Below are 21690 nucleotides of genomic sequence, written 5' to 3'. Positions count from 1 at the left end.
ACAGACATCACCATAGGCCAGTCTGATCTGAAAAATTCCTCAAAGAACTATTTCCTCTGGATGAATCTAATCTGTGTTACACTGGAATTAAAAGTCACTAGGAAAGAGACTCTGTCCCTAAAATAGAAACAAAACGCCATGACTTACTTGTGGCTCTGGGGTTTTGAAGATGATAACATGTTGGGAGTGAAGATTCTGAAAGATTTCCTCTATCCACCAAGCCTAGCTTTTTTTCTCCCCAAAGATCTACCTGATTTGCAGTCTCTTAGATAAAATTCTTATGACTGGCATAAGCTGGTAATGTAGCCAGTTAGAGGGAGAGCAGGCTCACACTAGCCAGATTAATGTACGCAGTGGGACCAAGAACATAGTAGGCAGGAGGCACTAGGTCCTTGTGCTCACAGATGAGCACTGCGGAAACAAGAAATTTCAATCACAAAGGACCCTATTTTCAAAGGGAGGGAAGCATAACCTGTTTGCTGATCATAGAACAGGGATGTGTGTGTTTAATAGCCTGGTCACCTCTGTGCTATCTCCATGCCAGGCCACGCCAGCTCCCCCAGACTCTTACCTTCATCTATAACCCTATTCTCGCTTTGACCTTCCATCAAGAGCTGGTTTACCTTAAGCCTGCTTCCTGAGTAAATCTATAGAGCCCATATTAATGGGAAATGTCAATTGTACTTTACAGTAGATTTGACGTCTGATGTCGTAAGCTTTGTTGTACATAGGAGATTGAGTTAATTATCACCAGGAAACATTTTTTTTTCAATTTGTGCTATGCTTAAATATGCCTAAAATAAACCATCTGGTGTCAGTCAGACTCTTGAAGTTTGAACCACAGTAGCTATTGAGTTGTGTTGAAGTGGACTTTCTTCTTACCACCTGCAGATAAACACTCCATTGGCTATGGTGTTCACAAAGAGAGAACCCCACCCCACCCACCCCCACACACACAATTGAGTTTAGTTGTGTGGAACATGAAATATTAACTACTAGTTTTCAGGCTATAATTTTTATGCCAAGCTATAATCTGTAGGTTACATGGTAGGTATGTAAATAAATAATGTGAGTGATAATATTTTAATGTACTTGTTTGAAGTGCATGTATATTCAAACTATGGGGACACGCTTTCCACTGAAATTGATGTTAATTCCTGGATACCCAGTAATCATTTTTCCTATGGGGTAATTCTTCAAGAAAAGAAAAATGTACATATTCATATTTGCTTTCTTGCAATTCTGTTAGCACTATGGTCTGTTGGATATATCCTTTCTCCATGAAAGTTAACTGAAATGAAATGAAATGAAATGAAATGAAACTTTCCCCAAAGTTGGCCATATACTCAGATAACAATGCAAGTCTCAACAGATAAAAGAAGATTGAAATAACACCCTGCATCCTGTCTGTCCACCACAGAGTAAGGTTGCTTATGGTCAATAACAAAACTTAACAAACTCACGGGAACTAAATATTTCACTACTAGATCAAAATATGTGAAAACAGAAATTAATAAAGAAACATAAAGCATTCTAAAATAGAATGAAAAATAAACCAAATACCCAAACCTATGGGACACAGTGGAAGCAGTTCTAAAAGCCAAGCTCATAGCACCAAGTGCCTACATAATAGTAATTGAAGAGATCTCATTCTAGAAACCTAACGGCCACCTGAATTCTCTAGAACAAAACAAGTAAAATTAAATAAAAAGTACATCCAAATGGGGTAAATGGAAAGAAGTGTGCAAGCGAGTGGATCTTGGCATTTGTATCTGTATTTTCTTGGGCTCATTTCCTTTGGTCTGTCTTGTTCTATTTATATATGTCCTATTAACATAAGATAAAACACTGGTTTTTGTTTTACTTTACTTTATTTTATTTATACTCCTCAGATGCCTCTTTGTTTTTGAAATGAGAGATAAGAAGGAGGTGAATCTGCAAGGCAGGGGAGATGGGGAGGAACTGCGAGATTTAGAAGGAGAGTAAACCGTAACTGAGATGTACTATATGAAAAAAAAAACATAAATTCAAAAGACATTTTCTCCTGAAAGAAAAAAAAAAAAAGAAGTTCTTTATGAGATAATGATCAAGGTCGGCTGGCATTTTACGGATTTACAAGTCTCTCCTTTGATCTCCAGTAGGTTCATTACACATTTTAAAGTTTAACTCTGGGCCGGGACAGATGGCTCAGTGATTAAAAGCTAGGCTCAGAACCAGAATGACTAGCAGTTAACACGGAAATTCTGTAGCTGCCTCATAATAAAGCATAACCAAGAGTAGCTTTAGAAGGATCTTGCATCTTTATCCTTTGCTTAGCTGTTCGAAATGGGTTTTCGTACAGCCTGGCTGGCATCGGAATTTGCTATGCATGGAAGGATGACTTTGAATTCCTGATTGCTAGGCAAGCATTCTTCCAACCAAGCTTTTCCCCCTCATACTTCTTAATAACTGTTATGTCCCTCAAGTTAACATTATTTTACAATCAAAACAGCACCTGAATCAATGCATTTGCTGCTTAGGACAAGTCTGTCAAAGTATACATAAAGAATGCTTAGGACAAGTCTGTCAAAGTATACATAATGCAATCTATTACGTCAGACTGTTACCATTCTCAGATCCAAATTACTCACATATGCATGCATCTGTGTTGATTTCTATATTACACATATTTATGTATTGCAAAGTCCTTCTGTTTTGACAAATATCTACAATCCCAGTCAAGCATATTCCGTTCAAACACATGCATGATCGTACTTTCCAATAACACATAACCACCTCCCTACTTCCTTGCTTAAACATAGTCACACTAAGTGTCTGCAGAATTGTTGATATGCATCAGAAAGGGAGTTATCTACGAATTGATACTGCTTAAATTATCTTCATCTTTAACGTTAGAAAGTGCGATTAAAACACTATGCTCAAAATTTACTTAATCTAACTACTCCACCATGTGGTTGTGATAGTTATTTGAGATGCAGTTATTCCAATCTTGATAACATTAAAAAAAAAAAACAACTTGACATTAAGATTATTAGTGGTATAATGGGCTAGAGAATAAAATAATAAAAAGATAATTTACAGAAATATTTAGAAACGTAAAATGTAAGATATAATATGATAAATAATGGCAAATATGCATCACAGGCTTAAGTATATATTTATATATAAATATAAGTGTAAATAAATAGTAACATGAATAAAAAAATGAATTGTGTAGGGTGTTGCCTTACCATAGAATAAAAGGTGAACATATAGAAGTAGTAATGGAGTTGGAAGATCAGCCTTGGTGAGGTTAGGGTTCTAGATCAGTAGTATCATGCTTGCCTAATATGGAAAAGACAATGATTTTTGCCTCACCTTTCTGATACCACAAGGAAACAAACTCATTTATCTCAATAGTTATGTATAAAATTCCAGAGAAAAACAAGAGATTTACCTTATAGATATCTGACAGACACTGTCTTTGTTGGCTTGTTTGCCTACTGGCTTCCTGTGAAAGGGTCTCACTTGCAGCCCAAGCAGAGCTGAAACTCATGATCTCCCTGCTTCAGCCTCCTAACTGCTGAGATCTTACCATCACACATGGAAAACAACACCTTATCTAAGTGGCTGTAAGTGGAATGACTATTCAGTCATGATGTGACTCCTGACAAGGTGCCCAGATGTCTTTAGAAATTATTTCCCAAATAAGTTTTAAAAATACTGCAAATAAAGCACTCATTGGCTTTCAACTTTAGAAACTCATGGATTAGGACAACATATTTTATAAAATCTTTTCTTTAATTTTTAAGCTAAGAGCATTTACTGTGAAGTGAATTTATAGCAAAAAGAACTACCTTAACTTGTCTTTGCTTTTGGTTTTTCTCCATTTTTTATAGAATATGGGAATTCCTAACATCTGTGTCAGTATTTGATAGCAGTCTTTATTCTCTATTAATTGTAATTTTAAAAGTGTGGTCAACTTATTATTTTTACTCTATGTCACTCAACAGAAAGTCAAGATGAACTTTTATTTAGGGCTAATGATTTTTTTTGCAGGGGTGATTCTCGGCCTTAGTACCACTAACATCTTTATGGACTTTAAGATGAAAAATCTGACTCAATTTCTGCTGAACTAAAAGCTTTCTCCCTTCTAGACACCACTTTGGCTTCTGAAAACTACTATTAATGTCTCGATGTGCTTTTGTGAGGATCTAAACACAAATACGTACTTTAGTGCAATAGCATCTCTAAGGCTCAGATCATGAGCTAGCGGGCTTTCATTTTTAGTGCAGTACCTCCTTTGTCAGAATTTTTATTTTCTTGAAATTTAGTGCAAAAGCATGAGACTTTTTATAGCTGATACATAATGTATGATTGCCCATAAATCTGGACTCTGTCTGGCATCAGACATGTATAAGAACTGAGGTATTATAAATTTACTACAGTGGTTGATTTTAATAGCTCTGCACAGTGTAAGTTCAAGGCATTAGGGCTATGGGATGTTTCAAAACTTTCTAAGTTCAAGCCATTCTGTTGCGTTCACTTATTTAAGTGGAGATAAACTAATTGGAAAGTCATTTAGTCTATAATTTCCTGATTTATATACTTTCACTTACAATACAGGCAATTAAAATTTCAATGATATTCTGAGTCATAAAACTTACACATTTTCTCACACTGCCAAAATAAACTGAAATCACTTGGCTCTTGGGAAACACAACTAGATGGAACTTGGGCTAACTAAATAGCATATTGGTGTGAAATGGTGATTCTTAGGCCACTAAGGCAGGAAAATTACAAAGATCTAACGAGACCCTTTCTCAAACCTGTACCCACAAAAAAACCTCTTTGTAATGAAGAGACTTCTAAACTTTAGAGAAAGATGAATTGACAAAAAAGAAGGTGACATTTATACTGTTGTTCACACATCAAAACCAAGTCAAAAATTAAAGAAGAGGATTTATTTAAAATGTGAGGGGAAAATGATCTTATATGTTTGAAAAAGATTCCTGAAGTATTTTGGATAAGTTCAACTCTAGAGTAAAATGAACTGAGCTTAAGCTTTTGCTCTAAGACTTAATGTATAAGAAGGTAAGCAAAGCAATAATAGTCTAAGGATATTGGCTTAAATTGAAACTATAATTACCTTCCTCAATTATTTTGTAGAGCTAAGAAACCAATTTGAAGCCGATATGTAAACTTTTGGATATTGGAAAATGCCTTTTTAAAAGAGTTGTCAATAACAAAGAATTATTCTGTGATGATATTAGTTAGTTTGTTGCCACTTTGTATATATCTTTTCTCCATGTTAAGGTTTACTGTGATGTTTACTCACCATTTCAAGGAATGGAAAAGGCAGCCTTACTGCATAAAGCTAAGAGTGAGGAACCACATCTCATTTAGAAGAAGATGTGCAAGGTTTCACCTGAGATGATCTTGTCCACGTTGTATACTTAGAGAAAGAATGCTTAAAGATTAGTAGAAGAGTGTTTTCTTTCTTTCACAGAGGACATTCTGTATATTTTTCCCATGAGACAAAATTAAACTTTGTTGTTTTTTTTTTTCAGAAATGTATTGTACACTTTTACTATTTATTCTCACAAGTCACTTTCTTCAAACACAAAAAGAGAACATATAGAGCTGTCATATAATGGAAATCAAATACTACATGAACCCGGTCAAATAGTACAGATAAAGTATAAAATTATTCAGAGACCTCAGAGCAAAAACGTGTGCTGAAATCCTTTAGGTAAGAAGGTTTCCAAACTATCTGAAGTACTCAGTGAAAAGAAATATTCCAAATATGACCCACAAATCTGAATTTATTGTTGATGTCTTCTTTATAAAAAGTCATCCCATTTGCCATGAAAACTTCCAAAAGAGGGAAGCAATCAATAGTTCTACCCAGATATGATGCCTATGAACCACAAAAGGACCAGCATGGCACATTAACTTTAATGGTGCAAAAGTGGGGTTCATACCTTGGAAGTAACCAGTAACACTCAAATTGGACTTAAGCTCTGCTTAACCATATGTGGTACTGGAAATATAGCCGACTAAACAGGGATGGTGATGTCATTTTGGAGGAGACCCTATAACTACTTCTTTACTAGAGAGGTATAATCCTTAACTGCAATCTAAACACGTGTCAATACATAGAGACAAGTGTAATTTTCACCCTTCATCAAGACGTTTCTATTTGTAACAGATGGAGGCCATCACAGAAAATGAGAACCAATCAAAATGCAGAGTTGTGGATATCAGACCAAATAGATACAACTTCCACACCTGAGGATTCTTGTGCAAGAGGGGGACAGAAAGATTGTACAAGCCCCAGGATGGAGAGAGTTTGCTGTGAGATTGTATGTCATACTAATGTCAGAAATTGCATCCGTAAAGTCTCTCCAGCATGAGTACCTAAACATATGCTGAAAAAGCACAACAAAAGACATGCCAAAGTGGATGGTGTAATCCCATGACACCTCAACCCTTTGCAAAGAGCTATAGGATACTAAGAAATGCTGAGAGTAGGAGAAATAGTGTTTCCCAGGGAATAACACAACCATCAGATATTCTATACCCAATGGCCTGCCATGAAAACATTCATGCAGCTAACGTATATAATGAGAAGGTTATATTTAGGAATATATATATATATATATATATATATATATATATATATATATATATATATATTGCATATAATAATGCAAATATAATTAATGAAAAAGAGGCCATGAATTTGAAATACAGCAAGGATGGGAAGTTTGGATGGAGGAAAGGGAAGAGATAAACAGTGTAATTATACTATAATATTAAATAATTTTACAAAGGAAAGAAAGCTAGCCTGATTGTTCATTTATGCGCTAATAGTGAGAATTGCAGTTTTAACTGAATTGTATTAAGATGAACGTGATATAGTCACAATGAAAGCAAAAGGATTTCAAATGTGCAGCTATTTAGTGAGAATGCCTCCACCACTTCTCTCCTCATCAGAAACTACATCAGAAAAAATAATCGAATAATGTAGGCTAATACTTAATTCTCTCTTTCTTATGACATTTTATCATAACAATAAAGAAGAGAAGATGCTTCACCACCATCCTTGTGGAAATTGACAACATTTCAGGCTCTACAGTCTTACTATATGCATAATAAAGCATCTCACGCTGCAACCTCACAAGTTGAATTGCATGCAAACACAAAGGATGTCTCTTATTGGAAAGATCAGACTCAGAAATCTTATGCTAAGAATGGCCTTGATTTATTGTTCACCAATGTACAAGATTCTGTACCCATGAGTTCAATATAACCTTTTTTGTGAGTAACAGTTAAGGCCTTAAGTTGAGGAGTAGATTCAATGATCTACTTTATGTTGTGTTAACCCTATATATCCCTATATTCCCCCATCTTTCTTTTCAACACCTATCTCTATACCTAAAAAAAAAAGATAAAGGAAAAGAAAAAAATCCCTGAGTCCAATAACATTTTCTGTCTGAATAAGACCAATAATAACTTATAACCAACTCCTGATGAAAATAAATATCCATATACCAAGAAAACAACCCAAACCCTACCCAACCCCCCCCCCAAGAGAAATGGGGCATCATTCTATTTTTAAGGCTTCTTACGGCTGATTTGGGACAAAGAACACCTTTGCAGAAGAAAGTGGTTAAGCAAGATAGGAATAGCATTTGTAGTCCAGTTTCTAAATATTGAGAAATTCCAGGCTTAATAAACTTCAAATTCAAGATTATTCTTCACACACATTAAATATATTTCTACTCAAGTATGAGGCATTGTACCTATACAACTCAATTATAGTACAAGGTTTACTTCCAGTGATTTGAAGGTGCTATTGCAGCCTGTTTGGGATAATTAATTAATATAAATTAATTATTCATTGAACAACTCATGGTCATGTAAGTTACTACTCTATTTTTATCACAAGAATATACACCCTTGGTTTAACATATAGATATGATTCTATATATAAATAAAGTAAAATAGTTAGATAAAGTCTACAAAAACCTCAGAGACCTAGAGAATATGGCATTTAAAGGTTTTTTTATGATCTTAAGGTTAACTCCTGGCAAAACCCAGCCTATCTAAGAGAAGAGAGTGAGCATCAAAGAACCTCCTTATGGAGATGGCTTCAAATGTGGCAAACCAGCTACTGGGCAAAATGTCCTCCTTTCAGCCACTGACAGAATTCTGCCTAAAAGTGAGCAAGCTTGGAAGCAGGCAGAGTTGACAGCCGAACTCTGCCAAGACAGGGTAAGCATGTCCTAAACAGTTATTGCTTCACAAATATGTCTGGAAATATAATGGGCCAGGAAGCTGAAAATGATGCTCCAACATTATATAGAGTTTTGGGTGACTGTCTAGGCAGTGAACTGTCTCTGTCATTTTCTCATTTTGGAAGCTGCTAACATGCACTTCCTGTTTACTCAGGTAATTAATTTTATTTGTTCTCAAGTCTCTGACAGGGTTGAAGACCAGATAGTTTAGTTTTATAATTAAGCTTAATTGTTTTGGGATTAAGATGTTTTTAGGTCTAGATAGATGTTTTTAGGTCTATAGAGATGAGATATGATAGATATTGATTTATATTCAGAATATTAGCCTCACCAAGATAGGAAAAATGTTTTCTCCAAGGTTGCCAAATACAAGTAGACAAAACACTATGAATGTAACATTTTTATAATTTGTGATTATTTTGTGGTCCTTCTTGCTGTATGTAGTTTATTGTATATATGTGTAATAATATAAATGTATATGTAAAAGTAAAAAATAAAAAGAAATGGAAAAAAGAATAGTCTCAACATTTACAAATTCTTCTGGATTCTAAAGGTTTGTGAAAGTTAAGAGATGCAGAGATGCTGACACCATGCACTTTGATAATAGAACTTGGAAGATTTTAGCTGGATCTGTTATAAAAACTCCTCCCTGAGGACTAGCTTTTATAGTACCAGGAAATATGCAAGCTGCCAATAAAGGAAGAGGCCATTACCCTACATCCAGTTGTGATGTTTATGACACAAAAATGATCATCATGGAACGATATCCCTAAAGCTATAATAATGTCACTTTTGTCTTGATAGTAACCAAAGGCTGCCTGTTTGGACTTAACCCCACTCAACAGAGGAAAACTAGGTCTGGAAATAGACCACTAGCCATGTATCTGGGGCTAGTGAGATTATGGATGTGAGAAGATAACCTCCTCTTGTCACTTTATTAAGCCAGTTCTAATTGCAGTAGAATACTTACCCTTAAACCCACAGCTGAGTGGAGTTTTGTTTTGTTTTTTTCAAGACAAGCTTTCTCTGTGTAGCCTTGACTGTCCTGGACTCACTTTGTAGACCAGGCTGGCCTCGAACTCACAGCGATCTGCCTGTCTCTGCCTCCCAAGGGCTGGGATTAAAGACGTGCACCACCACGCCCAGCGATGAGTGGAGCTTTTACCTCTTGCCAAAGAAGCTTCTTTTTGCAGCAGATGAAGACCATCACAGAAAGCCACAGCTTTTCAAAACACAGCAAGAAACTGGTAGATCTCAGGATGCTCAGCCCTGACTGATACATCTACCACATCTATCCTATATTTGAAGCTCAGGGCATATCTCAGAAAGGGGGGGGGGCAGAAAGATTGCAAAATCCAGACACCAAGAAGTCTGCTGTGAGATTGTGTATCCCAGAAATGACAGAGAAGCTACACCTGTGATATCTCAACAATATGGCTTCCTGCACAAGACTTGAACGATGACAGCATCAAGGGACATGGTAACAAAGAAGTGGGAATTCTCATGGGGTCTCACTCCTACCCAAAGAATGACAGGGACACAGAACTGAGATCCTTAGTTTCTTATTCAATTCCAAATGTTCAGCCCAGAATTCACATAGAAGCACCAATAAATGGACTCAAGAATGCAGGAGCAGTGGCAGACGCCTATAATCCCAATACTCAGGGATGCAGAGGCAAGCAGATCTTTGTGAGTTCAAAGTCAGCCTGGTCTACAAAGTGATTCCAGAACACTCAAGGCTACAGAGAGAAAACCTGTCTTAAAAAATCAAGAACTAAAAAAAATAAAAGACGGACTGAACAAATTTTATTTATATGTTTATGCCACATTTATACATGTAACAATAATGCTTAAAGAAAGAGTAGTCATGACTTTAAAATGGAGGTAAGGGAGGAGTTGGATGAAGGAGGGGGGAAATGATATAATTGTATTCTATTTTTTATTATTGCAGGAAAAAGGCAAGGTATAGTGGAGCATGTTTTTAATCCCAGCACTCAGAATATAGATCTCTCTTATTTCCAAGACAGCCTGGTCTGTATAATGACTTCCAGGCCAACCAGGGATACATGGCAGGACCCTTTCTCAAAACAAATTGCAAAAGCTAACAGTAACTTGGATGAAATATAGAAATTTAATATTACTATCCATTCATTGATGGGGAAAAAAAGTATTGTGCATGGAGAGATGGCTCAGTGGTAAAAGTGCTTGCTACCCAAGTGTGAGGATCTGAGCTTGAATCCTCAGGGCTCATGTAAAAACCAGCTACCACAGTAAGACTCTTTAATCAAAGTGCTCCTACGGTGAGAAGGGAGGCAGACCATACTGGAACTTAGCAAGGAAGCTATCCTATCATACACAATGTCTAACCAAGAGACTATCTCAAACAAGATGGAAGTTGCTATAGATGGGCTTCTGTTCTCTATACAATAAGGTTTGTGTATACCCATTGAACTCTATCTCTCTGTCTCTCTCTGTCTCTGTTTCTCTGTCTGTCTGTCTGTCTGTCTGTCTGTCTGTCTGTCTGTCTGTCTCTCTCTCTCTCTCTCTCTCTCTCTCTCTCTCTCTCTCACACACACACACACACACACACACACCCTCACACACTCACACACTCACACACACATACACACACACACATACACACACACACATCACCAGCACCATACACCACACAAATATGAAGCTTAAGAAAAGGAGTCTGTTTCCACCTTCCCAGAGTGCTCCCTCTCCAGCGACACTGTGGCCATTTTATCTATCTAATTGGTAGTCTGAAAAACAAAGTCGTTGTTAACCGCACTTCCCTAGATTTTGTGTGTGTGCATTTGTGTTTTACTCTGTTTTGGTTTGATAAAGGATCTTGATATGTCAGTCAGGCTTGCTTGGAATTATGTAGCTCTAGCTAGTCTCAAACTCGTGGCAATCTGTGTGCCTCAGGGAATGCTGAGACCAGAGGCCAGGACGCACAGCCCAGGATTGTATTCGTTGCTTGCACCTTCATCTCTAAAAGCCTCCTCCTCTCTCCCCACTTGCAAGTTCAGTTGACTCTGTATCCAAATGGATAATTCAGTATATAGCAAGGCCTTCTGGCACACTTCTTGAATCTACTATTCTTTAACTCACAGGCCAATGAAAAAGATGGTTACTTATTCTCCCTGCTTGTATTTCTACTGCTTAACAATCCCTTCACAACTCAAAAGCAAGATGAATGAGTTCTTTTGTACTTTGTGATACCTTTAAAAAAGTTCAATAACCTCTTTGCTCATCTGTTTAAAACAAGTGATCATGTGTACCTCTTTGTTTAGATCGGTTCCTGTTTGTGTCTGTAGTGCTAATTAGGGAAACCACATTTAGTTCATCTAAAATGTATTGATTTGAACAATACACAGTGTGTGGTCTCTATTTGAAAGAGTCAGTTATTTCACATTTGATTACAACCCAATACGAGTGTTCACTCAGGGACTGAGCATGCCGGGCTATAGATACCTCCATCTTCCCTCGCCTTTCTCTTCTAAGCTCTGCATTCACCTCATTAATCTATAGTCACATGTTGGCTCCTTCTGGATCTACTTCCGACCTTTTGGACAAGAGTTCTTCTTATCCTGGAATACTGTGCTTCTTTTTAAAAAAGGAACATTGTATTTGTTCTTTGAAAAATTTGCAAATATTCAATGTATTTTGATAATATTCACCCTCAGTACTTGGCTTTACTTCTTCTTTTGAGACTCCCTCCTCTAACTTGTTCCTCTCTCTCTCAAATTCATATTCTTTTTAAAAGTAATTAATATCCCACAGAGTCTAATTAGTGATGCCCATATGCACACAGGTATGAGGTCTCCGATGGAAGCACGGGCAACCTACCAATGCCCACACCCTGAAGAAAAGTGACCTTTCATCCTGATCTCCCCATGGCCAACTCTACGATTGTATTCATCTTTCTTGAATTGCTCCCTCCGGTGACTGTAACTCTTGTTGCTCGGTGCAAATTAGTTTCACAGCCATTATCTGCTAATGCCCTGCATTCATTTCAGCTGTTTGTGATGTTACCTAGCTCATGTGACTTGTTTATTAGAGAGTTTTTAATATTCACTGTTTCACTACCAGAGCGCAGAACAGGGCCCGGTGGAGGAAATGCTGAGTGATGACTAAATGTGCCCCATAGTGAAATTCTGTCTAATTCCTATAGACCTTAAAAATCAAATAAATTGGGCCTTTCTAGCTGAATAAATACTCAATATTTTTGAAGTGTGACTTTTAAAGTAAAATTTTAATTCAGATATTTTCATGCTACATTTTTGTTTTCATGTTTCCAAAATACGGCAAAACATTGCCCCAAATATTTTCCCAGTTTGGGTGGATACTGAAAAGTCATAAATCTGTCTTAGATCCTCTGCCAGTACCATCTCCATTCCTCTTCTGTTTGGATGGAGTGCCTTTGTTGTGACACTGTATGTGCCTCTAAAGAGGGTTTTTTCTTTGGATTCTGAAAAGATAATCTAGGAAATATCACCAAAGCCAGAAAACGTAGCTGTTAGGTTATGCCCGGGTGTGAGGGAAGAAGTCGGGGTGGGTTTTGCTGGGGTGTTCATGCAATTGGAGTCAGTTCACCTCCTTTCCTTTATTGCACAAGCTGAGCACTGCCCCTGCTCTTAGCGCAGACCTCAGGTGTAAAGATTGCCCACAGGGTTTCTATCTTTTGAAACTTTTGGTGTCTTTTGTCACCAAAATTATGAGGAAATTGCAAACATCTTTTCACTCCAGGTCCCGTTCTTCACTCAGGGTTCCTGAGAGGAGGTGGGCAGGTTTTCTAAGGTGTCTTTCCACTTTACATTGTACTATACGTGTGTGTGTGTGTGTGTGTGTGTGTGTGTGTGTGTGTGTGTGTGTGTGGTGTGGTTGTGTGTGTGTGGTGTGTGTGAGTGTGTGTGCGTGCATGTGTGTTTGTGTGAGTGTGTGTGTGTGTGTGTGTGTGCACGCGTGTGTGTTTGTGTGTATGTGTGTGTGTGTCTTTTTTAGGAATGTGGCAACTCATTTTCTCAATGTATTTTTATTTTTGAAATTAAAATATAGTTACACAACTTACCCTTTCCTTTGCTCTCTCTACCCCTTCCCACACACTATCACCCCCTTACTTTCTCTCAAATGCATAAACTCTACTTCATTAATTATTGTAATGCATATGTGTGCATATGTGTTTGTGTGTATATGAGAGACAGAATGAGTGTGTGTGTGTGTGTGTGTCTGTGTGTGTTCATATGTTACTTGTATGTATACATTTCAGGCTGACCACTGGGGATCATTACAGGGGTGGCTGTTTCAGACAGGTGCTGTGAAGAATGCTTGGGATACAGAATTTAGGAAAACCATGGACACATATCAAACACAAATGGAATTCCAGTTGAGTTCACTATTGATATATATTTCTCGTGTTCATTGTTTTTAAATAATCTCTGCCGTATGCTTCCTGTACGCCTTTCAGGTGGTGAGATTGGTGTAAGCCAGATGTATGAGTTCCACACCACGGGATGGTCCAGAGTTTTTGGTGGCTGAAAACGGAGAACAAAGGAACAGAGAACTGATAGCCACTTCTGCTGCTGCTGCTGGTGTGTGTGTGTGTGTGTGTGTGTGTGTGTGTGTGTGTGTGTGTGTGTTGATCTAAAATCAACTTGAAAAAGAGCTTCAGGAATAAATCCAAATCTTCTTTGAGACATGGATTTCTCATATATTATACTCCAAGCAAAAGCATAATATAACTTGATTGGAGTTTATATCCTGCAAAGGAAATGAATTATATTTCATATTGCATACTGAAATTGATCATATTTTAAAATATACAAAATATGGCATGCATTCCTTTCCTTACTTCACATCCTTTTCACACCTTTCTTCTTGTAATCAAACCCATATTTGTAGAAGTAGCATATTCAAGTGAGATTACTAGTGAACTAAGTTTGGCTCCTGTCTGCCTTTGTGGCTTTCTTAAAACCATATATTTTACTTGCAATATATGCAATCAACGGCCACATAAATTATTCCTCCGGAAACCACATGGTGATTCAAGCATATGGCAAAGGAAATTCTGAGTATTTAATCTGCCAAGCCTGACCTCAAATTTCTAGCTAACAGATTGCTGTGTAATTTTTAATTAAGTCTTCATCCTTACAAGGGATTGTTATAGATGTGGTATGGTTAGCATACTGTGGCATATTCTCCAGTTGGCTTTTGTCTAAATACAGATTTCCTTTGATGGAGCTTGCCCATAGAAAATTGGCATTATTTTGTTTGAATCATTAGATTTCACAATAACTACCTCACTGCACAACGTATTTTTAAATATAAGGTATGTAATAGCTACCTGCAGAACAAAAGCAGCAAAAGTAAAATGCTCTGATACTCCTGGCCTCCATGCCTTTTCCCTCGGGAGAAACACTATCCTGTCTATTGCACTTGTGATGATATTTGTGTCATTTCATAAAATCATTCCACTATCAGAACTGGGCAGACTCGGTTCAGTTTGAAGAAAAATCATCTTCTCCTATTTTTCTATTTTAAATCATATGTTGACACAATATCAAAAGCATGTAGAATTGGTATTTATTGAATGTTTTGGAATGAAACAGTACATTAAATACAGTATTTTTGGCTAAAACTAATTCTAAAATGAACAATTTGCAATGGATAATTATTTTACTGTTATTCTTCTAATACCATTACAATAACATTCTAATTATGACTTTTAGAAATAAAGATTTATATGATTAAGATCTTTCATTTGTTTCTGTAAAATGTATCTTTCATTTTCATATGTGAATTTATTTGTAATATGTGTAATTTTACTTGCTTGCACATGTGTGAGTAGGTGTACATGTGTGTGTGGGTGTTTGTTCATCTATGTGCACATGTGTGTAAAGGCAGCTTGATGTCGGGGATTGTCTTTGCTCTTCCACCTTATCTGATGAGGCAGACAGGGTCACTCAGTCAAAACTGGAGTTCACCAATGTGCCTGGTCATGATAACCAATTTGCTTCTGGGATCCCCATCTCTACCTTCTAAGGATGTAAATGTTGGTTCCTTGCCATGCCCGTTGGCCATTATGTAGATCCTGGGTATCTGAACTCCAGTCCTCACACTTACATGGAAAGTACTTTAACCTCCCCCTCCACATGCACACACACACACACACATACACACACACACACACACACACACACACACACATATACACACACACACACACACACACACACACACACACACACACGGAGAGGGGGAGAGAGAGAGAAAGAGAGAGAGAGAGAGAGAGAGAGAGAGAGAGAGAGGGAGGGAGGGAGGGAGGGAGAGAGCATGCCTGCACCCTTTTATAAATAAAAACTATAAAAATTAATATACAAGCTTTTATATTATTTTTAGTTTATCAAACTTCTACTTTTAGGTACAGAACAAGCCCAGAAAATGGGGGAAGCAGTTGTACTACTGCTTCTGGGTCTTCTGTGGACACAGTGGAAACATGTAAAGTAGAGAAGCTGCTCACGTCAGTAACTCAAATTAACTTCCCTTTATTAAGGAAGGATGCCTTCCACTTACTGGGAAGAGAAACAGCTTCATGATTGAGTCTGCATCTGTGTCAGCATCTGGGTACGTGCTCAGGATGAACTGTTGTCTCCTATCACTAGGAGAAGCATAGCCACTTAATGCTGCATAACCTCCAATTTGCATGAAATGCACAAGCAGATTACTCATATTACAAATAATTTCAGAGTAAATCCCACTATTTAAATATTTAAGTATGACTAGGCTATTCTGTAAACAATTTAGAGGAAAATAGAAAAGAATATATGTATTGCCTTGGGTTAGAGATTATCTTTCTGGATAAAATTCTCATCTCAGGGAAGTACTGAAATGAATAAAAATTGTAATACTTTGTGTGGCCAATGGAGTAGGGTAGCACACACCTGTAATTGTGGTAGCACACACCTGTGGTTGTGGTAGCACACACCTGTGTTCCTAGCAGTCAGATGCTGAGTGAGGAGCATCATAAGCTTTGCTCTAGTTCTGCCTGATCCACTTTGAAAGACTACTCAGAAGGAAGAAATGGAGCAGAGACTACAAAGCATTTGTATAACATGCTTGAAGCAGACTATAAAGTTAGAGATGAGACTTTGAATCCAATACTGTAACCCTCTTTCAAGAAAAAAAAAGGCATGGAGACAAACTATAAAGTGGGTATATAAAAAATAATATATTTTCCAATACTATAACTTAGATTCTAAACAGATCTAGGAAGTTATTGAGGTAAAACGGATAGCAGAAGAGAGTACTTACTAAGAGAATTTCTAAGGTGAACCTTGCTGTCCTGTAAAAGACTCCGTAGGTTCTGTGGTGAGAAAATGTTCAGTGTCTTTCTTTTTTCTGAAGACCAGTGGGAGGGCCTTAACCTGACTCAAAGGGGAGATTGCAAGTGCCTTACATTTGAAGAAGATAGTTGTGGATATACCTATGGGTTTTCTTGGACACTGATGAAAGCGCCTGTCATTAAGATACACATGTTAGCCAGGCATGGTGGTGCATGCCTTTAATCCCAGCCCTCAGGAGGCAGAGGCAAGTGGATCACTAAATTCGAGGCCAGCCTGGTCTACAGAGTGAGTCCAGAACAGCCAAGGCTACATAGAGAAACCCTGTCTCGAAAAACCGAAAAAAAAAGATACACATGTTATTCCAGAATATAAACTGAATAGCAGAGATCAAGAGACACCAGAGCAATATGTCAAGTTCTGTGAGAGAGAGGGAGTGGGTCTGAATGGTGTCTGGCATCAAAAGAGAAGAGAACTCATGCAAAGTTACACAGGCAGTCTGATTTACATATCTGTCAGGGAAAGAAAGCATGGTTCCCTCTTGCGGAAGCACACATCAATTAAGAATTTGCCAATGATCAGAACATTCTCCACAGTAGAGTGGAGAGTGGGATATGACTTTCTCACATACTCTGGTGCCTCACCTTTGACCATGTCCCCTGGAGGGGGAGACCTGGTGGCACTCAGAGGAAGGACAGCAGGTTACCAAGAAGAGACTTGATACCCTATGAGCATATACAGGGGGAGGTAATCCCCCTCAGGAACAGTCATAGGGGAGGGGAATAAGAGGAAAATGGGAGGGAGGGAAGATTGGGAGGATACAAGGGATGGGATAACCATTGAGATGTAACAAGAATAAATTAATAAAGAAAAGGAAAAAAAAAAAGAATTTGCATAGCCAGGTGTGGATGCCTGTAACCTCAGCACTCTGAGTACAGGAGCAGAAGGATCACTATTGCATGGATATGCTTAGAGGCCAATGTGGGCTACGTAACACTCTGTGAATGGAGCAAAAACAAGCAACACAAAGTCAGCAAGAACAATGCATTAAGGTGACTACATACTTCTTGTCCCTGTAACTCTTTTCTTTCTCTCCTTGATACATCGACCTTAGTAGTGTTAGAAACTAACTGTATCAATGCATTGAGAGTAGAAGAAAGAATAACATACCCATTCCAAGAGCCGTTTTCCACTCAGAGGCTTCCCTCTGCAATACAAAGCAGCATCTTAGACCATCATTGGCGTTGTGCTCCTGAAATGATAAAAGTCCACCTTTAAATATTTTCTAGTATTTTGTAATCACATACTCTTTAAAAAATCTATATTACTTATATTAAATATGTTAACTTAAAAACAATGGGTGTTTTGTTTGTTTGTTTGTTTGTTTGTTTGTTTCATGCATGGGTTGTGGGTGGCTGAATGACTGGGAAAATACATTTACCATTAAATAAGTGGGGCAGTGAAAAGGTAGGGATAAAATAGTTGCTTAAAATTCAGTCTCAAGGTCTTGCTTACTTAAGGAATCTTGTAGTTATAAAATATACATATCTTGTAGTTATGAAATATACAAAAGAAAGTGTAATTCTACAATTCCTGAAGACTGCCTGAAGCTCCATATCACTTAGTGAGAAATTTAGATGAGAGCAAGAGATATCATTCATTAGTAAAGTGCTGGCCTAGCATTCACAAGGCTTAGATTTGGACCAAAGGCCACTGGAGGAAAGACGGTGGTGAGGGGAGTGGGAGGGAGGGAAGGACAAATGGAGCAATAGAGGTAGAGAGAGAAGAGAAAGGGATATAAATGAGTAATACACTATTGCATAACGTTTGACCTAGTATGATATGAAGAGCAGCATAGGACAAGATTCATTTTGACCTATTCATTTCATTAAAAAAAATGTTGTTCCACTAAGTAAAATATAATATTCACAATGTTGTAAGGACACAAATGCCTCAACATGTAAGGACCCAAATGCCTCAATGTGCTATGAGTAAGGTGATTAACTGGCTTAGGCCTTTCAGAGGCAAACTCAGCAGAAGTGAATGGCTTTTAAGTGGGGAGTTGGGTACATTAACAGCCTTTGCAAGTGCAAAGTTAAGGATGCTTTTTATAACATACATTCTGTGGTAGAGAGTCAGTCAGTATCCTATTAAATAAATGATACACAGTCGATGGGGTACAGGCCAGGGCAGGCAAATGTGTGATCTTAGGGACATTAAATATGCTAGAAGTGAGGTGGAAGTATAAAGTGTGACAATGAAGGTGTGCCTGTCAAAGAGGCACAGGAAGAACAGTGTGATAATCAGGACAGAAGAGGTTTCTTGACAAAGTGCGTTGGCATGGTGCTATTGGAAGGATTTGGACATCTTTCAGAAGTGGAGCCGAGAGGGAGGTTGCTGGTCATGGATGGCAAGAGGTGACAGAATGCCACTTTTTCTGTTTGGTTTGCCTCCCAGCTGCCATTAGGTGAATAACTTGCTCAACATGTGCTTCCTGTCATGGTGAGCTGCCTCCCACCAAAAAAGAAAACAACAGACCTAGTTGATTATGAACCAGGGCAGCCAAAACCAGGAACAATAAACCTTTCTTCTTTGTAAACTGATTGCCTCAGGTTATTTGTTATTATAATTTAAAGTTGCTTAAGGCATGCTGTATGAGGGCAGGGACATCTAACAGACCTGCGTGAGGAGTGTTGAGTTCGTGGAGGAGAGATTATTCTGCTTGCCTGTATTTCTGGTGGTTGGAGGCGGGGTGGATGTACAGCTACACAGACGTTGATAGAGGATGGGAAGAGATTGGAGTTTCTCAGTGTGAGTCTTTGCAAAGTAAGTAAAGGAGCATAAGAGGCACAAGGAACTGAGCCTAAGGGTACACATAGAAAAATGATTTTTAAAAGTGGCCATGGAATATAAACTAGACAGGGGAAATAGTAGACACCCTGTGTCCTAATGTAAAGACTATAGGTACCACTATACCACAGTTACCACATGGGTGAGCTAGTACCCAGAAAACACGTAAGGAAGTGGAATACTCTCATTAGCAAAAGAGTGAGAAATAGTTACATGTCATCGTAGGGAGTACCAATCCACATTAAATGCTGGAAAAATAATTAAAAGTTTCACAATCAGCTGCATTCCTGATAATGGAGAAAAACAGGAGGCAGCACGACACAGGCAGATGAATCCCATTCATGTGAGTCCATAATCATAGACAATAAAAGTAGTCATATGTGTAAGAAATGGGGTATCACATGGTGTAAGAAAATTTACCCTCAGTGGATGAACTGGAAGCTCTTTCTTTGGTGTGTCTCTCCATCAAATCAGCGTAAGCATTGCCTCTGCAGTATTAGGAGCTCTGCATTGTTGGTGAAAGAATGAATAAATAACTTCTGTTTCACTCTTTGTAGTTCTCATTGGTGAAAGGTGTATTTATTTACTACTCATAAAATTAAAGCCAACCAACCAATTCAAAAATTAACTAAGAAAATAGTGACATAGTCAATGATCCAGCATTTTGAATTTAAGTGAGCCATCCGAGATCTCAGTGTACCAAAGACAACCCGTTGCTATTTTTCAATAGAAGCATGAAGGTATGCTATATTCTTCATTGCTTAAAGACTAAATTGGGAAGGTTTTTTTTTTTTTTAACTAAAGAGCCTGGTAACTTCTTGTGGACACGGTGTATCTTCCAGAAGCTAACACAGTGGAGCTCATAATAACTCTGTTCACAGAGCTAACTATGAAACAAGGACAATGTGCTGGTTAGAGTTGGGCTAAAGCTTGGAAGAGTTTTGCTGAAACTACCTCAGCTATGCACTTTGTTTCATTCTCCTTCATGTTGGTTTCCTGGTTTGGTTTTCTGCCTTTACTATTTGATTCTGATGTACATATTTAATGGAGCAAGTTTTATTGCAACATATTAGACATAGAAATAACACTTTTTAAAACAATGTTTCAAACAGATCTCAAGAAACTCATTTTACTTAGAAACAAAGAACAGGCTGTGAATCTGAGGAGAGAAAAGTGACGTCATTGTCACTTGCCACGTTCATCAGGCCATGGTCTGTTTAACTAGAAAAAAAACTGCAAGAGAAGAATGTCACTTAAAGATTCCACAAGGGGAAAAGCCCAAAGAGGTGAAATACAGGATTTAGAAGCTCAACTTTCTTCCCAAGATTATAGAATTGAAGCAGAGAACATCCGCCCTCTGCTGGGATATTTTGGAAAAACATTTCTAAAAAGTTAAGAATTGCAGAAGCAGAAGTTGCAGGAGTTATTGCTCAGTATACTGCCCTTCTTTGATATAGTCAATAGGCACTTTTTATTTACATGAACACACACACACACACACACACACACACACACACACACACACACAGAGGGACAGTGAGAAAACAGGCACTAAATGAAAGAGAATATATTTTACATTGTTAGAAATCTGGAATTTAGTTCAATGTGTATGACTAAAATTCTTCTATTTTATCTTTTTATATCTAGTCTAAAAATTCCCCTCAGACTGGAAACCATTTAATATCAGGTATCTTGTAGTATTAGAATGACACTGGTCATTTTATATAAATTACTATAATTTTATAAATAAATTATGTGTAATTTATGTATAAAGTATATGTAACATAATAAACTATATATTTGTATGACACTCATATAAAATAAAAAGCATTTTATTGGATGGCTGAGCATTCCCTGCTACCAAGTATGGTATGAATTGTTTTTTGTTTTTGTTTTTTTGGTTTTTCAAGACAGGGTTTCTTTATGTAGCCTTGGCTGTCCTGGACTCCCTTTGTAGACCAAGCTGGCCTTGAACTCACAGCGATCCACCTGCCTCTGCCTCCCAAGTGCTGGGATTAAAGGCATGTGCCACCATGCCCGGTGGTATGAAACTTTAATACAAATTTTCTAATTTTAATTTATTATTCAATAATATATCTTAAAATGACTCCCAATAAGTAAAGATGTACACTTTAGTTTGCCTTTATCGTCTGAATGGTTAGACTTTTGTGGAAATTATATACACACTGAGAAGAAGCAAATACAGAAGA

At 37.6% G+C, this 21690-nt stretch overlaps 1 long non-coding RNA gene across 1 annotated transcript in view; it reads right to left on the bottom strand.

Annotated features, from left to right (window-relative positions):
- Positions 1–17885, bottom strand: part of LOC311588338 — a 31663-nt gene extending 13778 nt beyond the window's left edge. Inside the window, exon 1 of the long non-coding RNA XR_014776163.1 lies at positions 17801–17885. This is a non-coding gene — a long non-coding RNA (uncharacterized lncRNA). The remainder of the gene's footprint in view (positions 1–17800) is intronic.
- Between the last annotated feature and the right edge of the window lie 3805 nt (positions 17886–21690).

The sequence above is a fragment of the Acomys minous genome (assembly GCF_964271855.1).
Source record: "Acomys minous genome assembly, chromosome: 17".
NCBI lineage: Eukaryota > Metazoa > Chordata > Mammalia > Rodentia > Muridae > Acomys > Acomys minous.
The sequence above is the reverse complement of the archived record's forward strand: the minus strand, read 5'-3'. Positions and strand labels throughout refer to the sequence as shown.